Consider the following 9467-nt stretch of genomic DNA (forward strand, 5'->3'; position numbering starts at 1 on the left):
GGGGAAGAATTGCTAAACAAAACTATTTATTTACCTATAGTTCTCTTAAGATTTAGTAACCTTTGGATATCGCAATAGTACAATTTATTGTTTCAGAAATATTTTAAAAATATTTCAGCAGATTAAAAAAATCATTCTTATTTTAAAATATTGATCTAGTTAGAAATTTCAAATTTGTCATTGAATTACAATGAAACTCAGATTCTCAGTTCCTGTCCATTTTTTTTGTTTTTATAGACAAGCTCGAAAACTAATCTTACTTAGTCTTCTTACTTAATTGAATATTTTTGGACAATCAAATTAGACGGGCCTATGTTTGGCTGCATATGAAATATGCTTTCTACTACATTGTTTTTTGCATGTGCTTAAAGTGTTATAACGTGCTCATTTTTCAAAATTCCTTTGCTAGAATTTGATAGTTTTGTTTACAGAGAGTGCTAATTACCCTCCTTTTAAACCTAAATTTTTGCAATTCCTGATAGAAAATTAGCTGTCTTAATGTTATTTTCGATAATCCGATTGTCGACAATATGTGAAGTCAGATCTTATGTAACTGTACTCTGTACCCTTATTTTGAACCTGAAATTCTGCAATTTCTGAACGTAAAAGTTTCAGGTGTTGCATATTGCATTTCTTTCAAAATTCGTTTATCAGATTTATAGTTTTTTTTCTTGAAGAGGGCGGGGACAAAATGTGTAATATCTAATTTTTGTGCCTCTTTTTTGCACCTAAAACTGTGCCATATTTATCAGAGACAAAGTATGTTGATAGATTTTTTTAGAAATTCATTTGTCAAACAGGGACAAAAAGTATGAAGTCAGGTTTTTATAAGGGTCCGGTGAATTAAAAACTTCGTCATTTTTGATACTAAATGCCACTGATGTTATAGCTTGCATATTTTTCAAAATTCGATTGTCAGATATGATAATTTGTGACAACTTCCTACTGAACCTAAAGTTTTGTAATGTTGAACCTATAATATTGTAATTTTTGATCGTAAAAATTACAGGTGTTATAACTTGCGTAGTTTTCGAAATTATTTTATGAGATTTTGATAATTTTGTTTGTAGATAACGTGAACAAATGTACAAAGTCAATTTTGTTGTAAGGGTGTCCACTACCCCACCTTTGAATTTAAAAATTGCTATTTCTGTAAGTAAAAATTACAGGTGTTATGACGTGAATATTTTTCAAAATATATTTTCAAATTTTAATAGTTTTGTTTGCAGAAAGGTAAACAAAATGTAAATTTTCTAAATCTTATTAATTTTTTGCGTATTCAAGGCAATATAGCGTAAACGTAAATTATACAAAACCTATATATTTTTTTAAGTTTACGTTGATAAATCACCATTTATTTTCACTCAAATATACAAAAAAATTATAGTACAATTTTTAACTTTTTGCGTAATATTTTCAAATGATTTCGGAAAAGTAAAATTAACCCAGTAAAAATGAATAAAGTAATGATGATTCTGTTTGAATGTAATGTTTAAAATATTTTTCTAATTCCGTGTTCATTGTGTTTATTGTTTGTCGTTTATTGCATAATGATGGCAAACGGGGTAAGGGGACAGTTATGATACGATCTGTTTTATACTTATTTACTTCTTATACTGGTATGCTTGTCTTCGTGTTGTTATCTCTTGGGATTTTTATCTTGGCGTATTAAGGTTGCTCTACGAAGATAGTATAAAAATGCCAATACAAATATTAGAACAACAAAATTAAATGAAAATATGAGAATAGGTATTTTAATAACTGAATGTTTTTATTTAAAAATGCAACGATAAGTACAATTAATAAATTCATTATTAATTAACAGCGATTAATTAATTTTGCTGACATTAAGTAATTTCTTACAGTGGAAATCATTGTGAAGTTATTTTTTATAAAAATTCCGGTTTTCCCTAAGGAATACTTATGCGATCACTCATGCATCTTACACCTGATTTTCTTAGAATCAAAAATTTTATTTTATATCAAATATTCAGTTGAATAAATACTTTTATGAATAAAAATGAAAATGTTAAATAATAACTTAATCTGATGTAATAAAAAGAAATCGAATAACGCAAAATATGTTTTTTTGTAAGTTTTTGTGCACTGTTTTATTTTTAATTATTAATCTTGAAAGTTAGACTTTGATCTTATTTAATNTTTTAATTAACTTCAACATGTTCAAAAAACTTTTTTCTTTCAGTTTTTAATTTGGGAGAATACCGTAGACATGCTACTACGGCATACAAGAGTCATGATTTTTTTCGAGCTGATAATATGGCAGCTATGAAGATAAGAACACAATGCGCTGTCGAGGCTCTTAACGACGTTATCAGATGGTTAGAAAATGGTGGAGAAGTAGCTGTCTTTGATGCCACTAATTCCACCCTAGACCGTAGGAAAATGATCTATGAAGTTATCGTTGAAAAAATGGGCTATAAGCTTTTCTTCGTCGAATCGATTTGCGACGATCCAAAAATCATCGAACAAAACATCAAAGAAGTCAAAATCAGTAGTCCGGATTATGCTAACATGAACGAGGACTCAGTGTTGACCGACTTTTTAAAACGGATAGAACACTACCAAGAAAGATATCAACCTTTAGACGAAGAACGTGAAAATAAAATTGCCTTCATGAAAATTTATAACACGGGTCAGAAGGTCGTCGTTCACAAGCACGAGGGACATGTGGAAGCTAGAATAGTTTATTATCTTATGAACATACATATAACTCCTAGGACAATCTACCTTACTAGAGTGAGTATTATTAGTTGAATATCAAATGAATATATTGAAAATGTGCACCACTCTTTTATTCTAGCATGGTGAAAGTGAACAGAATTTAATGTATCGTATCGGAGGCGATTCAAATTTGAGCAGTCGGGGAGCACTTTATGCAAAAGCGTTATCCAGTTATATTAAAGAACAAAAAATTGAAGGTCTTCGAGTGTGGACATCTTGGCTGAAACGGGCGATACAAACAGTTGCAGATATACCAGCTCCACAGGAAAGATGGAAAGCACTCAATGAAATTGATGCAGTAAGTCTTCTTTCTCCTCTTTTTAATTTCCTGTTAATCAAGTGGACGAATATAACAGAAGGGATTCTGTAGAGGATTCCAGAATAGCTAATTGTAAAAATAAAGTGTAATTTTCGGTATACTGGACTGCTAAACGAGTTATTTCTAGCTACCAGCGTCATTGAATCCAGTTAACAATTTAACAGAGTACATCGAGGTTCATTTACAATAATTTGTGTTGGAAATTAATCCGATTTCAACTAGTATTTCACTACATATCATAAGGCTTCATTACGTCAAATATAGAAATTAATTAATTATGATATGAAGAGAAGAACAAAATGAACGTCCTTCAAGTAACAATAAAATTTACTTTTAAAATTATTTTTGCTGTTTAACTTTGTTTTACTGTAAACGAGTGAGTAGTAAATTTTTTTTTTTCAATTTTAGGGAATTTGCGAAGAGATGACATATGAAGAGATTCGTGAAAAATTCCCCGAGGACTTTTCTGCACGTGATCAGAACAAATTCGCATACAGATACCCAAGAGGGGAAAGCTATGAAGATTTGGTGGCGAGATTAGAACCGGTCATAATGGAATTGGAAAGACAAGGAAATGTGCTTGTTGTGTCACATCAGGCGGTCATTCGTTGTTTATTGGCGTATTTCCTTGACAAATCGGCAGGTAATGTGATAATTTACAATAGTGAATTTGAAAAGACGTATGACATCTAGAAACTCAAATTGTTGCAGATGAATTACCTTATTTAAGAGTACCCTTGCACACTGTCATCAAGCTAACGCCTGTTGCTTATGGTTGTCACGTCGAGCATATAAAATTGCCAATTGAAGCTGTCGATACTCATCGTCCAAAACCTATGGTAAGCCCTTTTCATTTATATGCATTTTCCTAAGTTTCTTTTTTACTAACTACTAACATTTAAAAGGGAACCGGACGTACGAAAATCAAGTGTTAATAATTGAGTCGTTTTCTGAAATATGTAGTTACTCATAATTTAATTTTACTCAATCTTTGAACCGATTAAATTTAACCAATGTTAATGATTCAATTGTAATTACAAAATATTTGATCATAATAATACTTTCAAAAGATAAGTAGGTAACTGAGTGTTTAGGAGATTATATATTCCGAAATTAATCACTAAACTTCTACGAACACATTATTTTTTTGTATACTTCTTCGCTTTTTTACTTAAACTGTATTATTGTGAGAAATAACTTCTACTTAAAGAATGATAAGCTGATATAATTTTGGTTTTCAAGAAAATTGTGAATGATATCAAGAGCAGGATAGTAATGTAAATAAACAACTTTTAGTTCAAGTTTTCCTTTGTCAATTTAACAAGAAAGGTATTTCTGTGTCTTCTGTTAATTCTAAAGAGGACTAGGGTTGAGGCAAATATGAAAATGAATGAAGTTTTCTGTTATTGTTTCCTATACTGTTCTTGAAATGAATAAAATTTAGAATCTCCAATATATAAGATTGCTTTGATGATCAAACCTGACTATTCGAATTTTTTTTAAAATACTAATTTTATTAGAACAGTTAGATGGAACAATGCAATATATATAAAAAAATTGGATAACGTGTAACTGATTGTTATTATAGTCTTATTAACCGTAGTCCTTAGAAATTTCTACAGTTTTTCTTAAATTAAGTTCTTTAATTTACTAATAATGTCTTTCTTATCACAGTATTGCATAAGCGATAATGCTTTTTTATTAATTAATTTATTTGTATTATCATGGGTAACCCCAGAGAAGATANATTTGTTTTTTAGTTTTTTAAGGCGACGGTCCATACATGATGCTCTGTGCAACGATAGAGAATGCCCTATATTCCCGGTTGTGCTCAAAAATTTGTAACCTTCCTAGTTACTAACAATCTTTTTACAATCTACGTATTATTTTGTCCATCTGTATCTGTAAGTATTATTGTACATATGTATGTTTGTGTGTATATGTACAAACATACCTTTGCATTGGCGCTAAAAAGCTTGGATTTATTAACGCCACTTTAATGAGGAGTTAATGCCAAGTCGACATACTTTAATGTCGACTAAAAATTTATAGGATAAAATTATGTATAGGATTAGCTGCAAAGCAGATTTTACCGTGACCAACAATGGTAAAAAAAAGGCGTGGGGATGGGTTATATTATAATTTATTTTTTAGTTTAAAGGAAAAATCATTTACTTATCTAAAGTCAGAATATTTAAGCAGAAATTGCATCTCGTATTGACTAGCTTCCGCTAAAAATGAAGTTTGTACCAAACGACATTATATTTTGTAATTTATGATTAGCAGAGACGTGAAAAATTGTTATTGTAGGCACCTACGATCTATTTAAAAGGGAAAATGCAAAATGCGAAACAATTGCCCATTGCAAATACTAAATTCTAATGTAAAATTGTTTTGAAAAATACATTCGAAATACAATAAGTCAAAAAATGACAATAGGTTTCAATCTGTTAGAATAGAAATAGATAATAATATAACGATAAGATCATTTAAATCGAAAGATAGAAATAGATATTTTGCATACTATACCTACGTGGTACTTCCATTTGCAATTTTTATTTTTATTGTTAAAAATACCAATTTTGCGCATTCCATTGTGTAAATGTGATGTTGTTGCTATTGAGTGGGAAAGGATTACGCTCACTTAAGAAGTTCCACAAATAGCAACTTTGCAAAACTTTGTATGCAATAATAAGTTTCAAAGTTTAATGAACAAATACATCAACAGATTCTGCTGTTGGATGATTGTGAAACATTATTGTATGAAATATAAACACAAAGGATAAGTACATTTTTTCACAATTATATTTTCGGAAATCTTTAACAATATTGTTTAGGCCTGTCGGTCATTATCGAAGAAGAGTATGGTTTTCTATGTACTCTTCACGGAAACAATATTGCTAAGAGATTTTCTACAATATGGTTGTGTACAAGTACAATTCGTTATTTAGCATTTTTTTGTGCAATATTGATTTCTTTAACTCGAAAAGTCGAAAACAAAAATGTGCATTTTTGACTAAAATAATTTCAAAAACATTAATTATTCTTAATTCCTTTATCTTCTAGTGTACCGGGTGTTCTCTCTTTAAATATAATAATTATTGCATATCTTCGAATAGAACAGTTGACATTGGTTTTAGAGAATTTGATTTTATGAACTACTTGATTTACCAACCTGTATTCCCTCAGTTTTTCTCCATTTTTCTGTATCTGTGGAAACCTTAAAGTTTGATAACTAGTGCAACCTACTATGGTTTCCGTTGAAAGAAAAAAGTAAATATGTATTTTGTTTCTGAAAAATGAAATTAAAAAACTGCTATTATCTGCGTTCTAAGTCCTTTATTACTTTGTTATTGTTTAGTAACGAATATGTCTTAAAATTATATAAAATAATCTATTTGGCCGGGAAATTTTCGGATAACATGTTCCTAGTACTTTAAAAATCGATTTTTGTCAAACAAGGACTTCGTAAGAAGAAACATTGCACCCTACACGCCCACAATGCGTCATTTCTTACGTGAACGATGCTTCATAAATAGATAATACATAGATGCTCATCAAGCATTCCTATACACTACTGTATGTATAATGGTCACTTCCTGATTAATTAATCTTTAATTAGGGAATTACTATTCCGGGTCGAAATTTTTGCAAGACGTATTAATTTGTATTCCAACACTTTTAAATTATTAAAATGTCAGGACGTGTGCGTAGGAATATTGTTACTTAAAAATAAATTGGAAGCAATTGCATGTTTACTACACTATTTTACGTGCAAAGGCCTCTGTGTTGAGATATAAATACAACCAACGTTTGACGTTAATATAAAGTGATAGTAATTTTTTAGCTTGGAAACGGCATATTTTTGTCAGGTTATACAAATGTTTTGATTTATGTCAAGTTCAATACTTTCAGATTTAGTCGAAATTGCTGAAAGCTTGACGCTTAACGGAAAATCAATGCTGATCCTTGTTAATCATTGATATTTTTATCATTAGGGGGGGGGGACATGCTTAATATTTATACACTCACGCTATACCATGCAGAACTTTTTCGAAGATATTATCTATGTTTGACAGTGATCGATTTGGAATATTATACAGATTTCCATCTGCAAATGATATTTATTTTGATTAGTGATATAGAAAGAGCAGGAAAGAAACCAAAAGAAATGTGTCAAAAATATGTTTGTCCGTTTGTTTCCGAAAATGCTCACCTAAACCTTGCTCTAAAACTAGTGCCAAAGAAACTCTCACTTTTACATTAGGAAATTAGTTTTTTTATTTCAGAAACTCGTAAGGTTTTTAGTAAATACATGTCACAGTCCGATTCTCAAATTAGCCGGCATCCTAACTAATATAAATACAATGTGAGTTAGTTTGCTACCATTTCACGCCTGAACTATACATATGTTACCCCGAATACGTTTTACAAGTTGACCGCAGTAACATTATTATTAATAAAAATAATTATATTTGATGTTAAATGATTAGTGGTTTTTTTTTATAAAAACCTTACTATTTTTTATAGACGTACACTTGCCACAATATATATGTATACATATATGTTTTTATAGTTTATTTTCATTTAGTTTTTCAAGTACGTCTTGTAGGTGGTCATTATTTTAAAAATAATTCATATTGACGCACGTTATCAGCACTTTTGACCTCTTAAGTTAACAAATTGATAAAGCAGAACACTGAATTACGATAAAAGTTATCATAAATTCGAGATAACCAGCTAAAATTGCGAATCTGGGTTAAACTAACGGTAAGCTTATTTTATTAATTGCTATCGAGAGGATGAAATTTCACAAATTCACCAAATTTGGTAACCTACGTCTACGTTTTTTTTTTTTAATATAAAAGTAGGTTTTGCCTGCGAGATCATCGACAACCACATAAAACTAATTTTTCTATCTCTCGAGAATAGTATTCATTTCTAGATAAAAGGTACCCTATGCCATTTGCTGAACCCTTGACAATGTGGGTACTAAATTTCATGATAGATTTTACCCCCGACTTTGCTGGCATTGATGTCTCAAATACGTGTCAAATATCAACTAACTTTTGTATTGTTCAACCGGGAACAGTATTTTTTTTTGGTGAAAGGTACCATACGTTAAGGCATGAAATGGTAGCAAAAAACACATTCGCATTTATATTAGTCAGAATTATTATTATTATTACCTGCGAGTGGGGTGGCGCACTTTCTTCCCAAAGCACGCGTATGATTTTTTATTATACCCCAACCCTAAAAGTCGGTAAGGTATGATAAAAAACTATTTTCTGTCATGTTTTTTTATATTATTTAGGATGTTTTACAATTTCCCTATCATATTATAAAAACGAAACTCAACCCAATTTCCTTAAAGAAAATTAAACAAACTATTAAATTCCCTAAAATTTTTTTTTGTTTTACACCCAATACACTCCTGGCTTGTTACTGTGAATTTTGATGTAGAAAACAGAGATGCTGCGCTTTATGAATACGAACGTCTAATGGATGTGTGGGGAAAATCCATTAAATTTAATCTCTGTTTTTATTACAGTAAAATGATTTAATAATGTGCTGTACTTTGATTCTTTGAATTGTTGTTAATTATTTATTATTGATGATATCGATAAGCCGAAGATTCTCACAGAAACTGCGTATTTTTGGTGTTTTGTTTACAAAGGATACGTTTCGTATGTACATTGAACTTTTAATTCGTCATAACGGGTCTGAAAACTAAATTGTGAACTTTAGAGTTTACACTGTTTTCTGTGTAAAATAAAATATCATACATTTTATAGTTTATTTCTAACTACCAATAACTCACATAATTGTCCAAACTTTTACAAAACTAAATGGTGAATTTATAAAAAAAACGATTTTACATTTAATTTGCTTAATGTACTTCTTGCGGTTATGATAACACAACTGGATACCTACGCAAACAAATTGTTAAAATTTTGAACCTAATTTGCATGTACCTATTGCAATATTGGACTTTTATCTTACTATCAAAGTCGAATTTGTTGATAGTTACAGAATTTTAAATGCTTAAATTACGAAAAACAGATTCTGATTAGAAAAATAAATTCCACTTGCAAATTGAGAAATTCAAAGTTCGTTGCTATGAAAGTATAAAAAGATAAGTACAAAAAAATGAATGCATCACCAATACAGACACGTAGCTACACAAAAAATATGCGGTAAAACGAAACAAAATTTCTGAAACATGTTTTGGTAAATGTCTAGATGATGAAGGGAAGGGGCGCTCGAAAGAGGGTGGTCACCTGAGTAAAACCCCATAAATAATTTGCGGCGGTCTAACCCCCCCCTAAAAAGGTATGAGGGTTGAAAGTTGATCATTTTGACAATTTTCATACACTATAATTCAAATAAAATTCAATAAAAAAAT

The 9467-nt window shown here is 30.1% G+C and overlaps 1 protein-coding gene across 3 annotated transcripts in view; it reads left to right on the forward strand.

Annotated features, from left to right (window-relative positions):
* The window catches only part of LOC112906397 (6-phosphofructo-2-kinase/fructose-2,6-bisphosphatase-like), a 39436-nt gene that overhangs the window by 16896 nt on the left and 13073 nt on the right, over nt 1–9467 (forward strand). The gene's annotated exons all lie outside the window — the stretch shown is intronic.

Source organism: Agrilus planipennis, unplaced genomic scaffold, assembly GCF_000699045.2.
Source record: "Agrilus planipennis isolate EAB-ADULT unplaced genomic scaffold, Apla_2.0 scaffold41, whole genome shotgun sequence".
NCBI classification, from domain to species: domain Eukaryota; kingdom Metazoa; phylum Arthropoda; class Insecta; order Coleoptera; family Buprestidae; genus Agrilus; species Agrilus planipennis.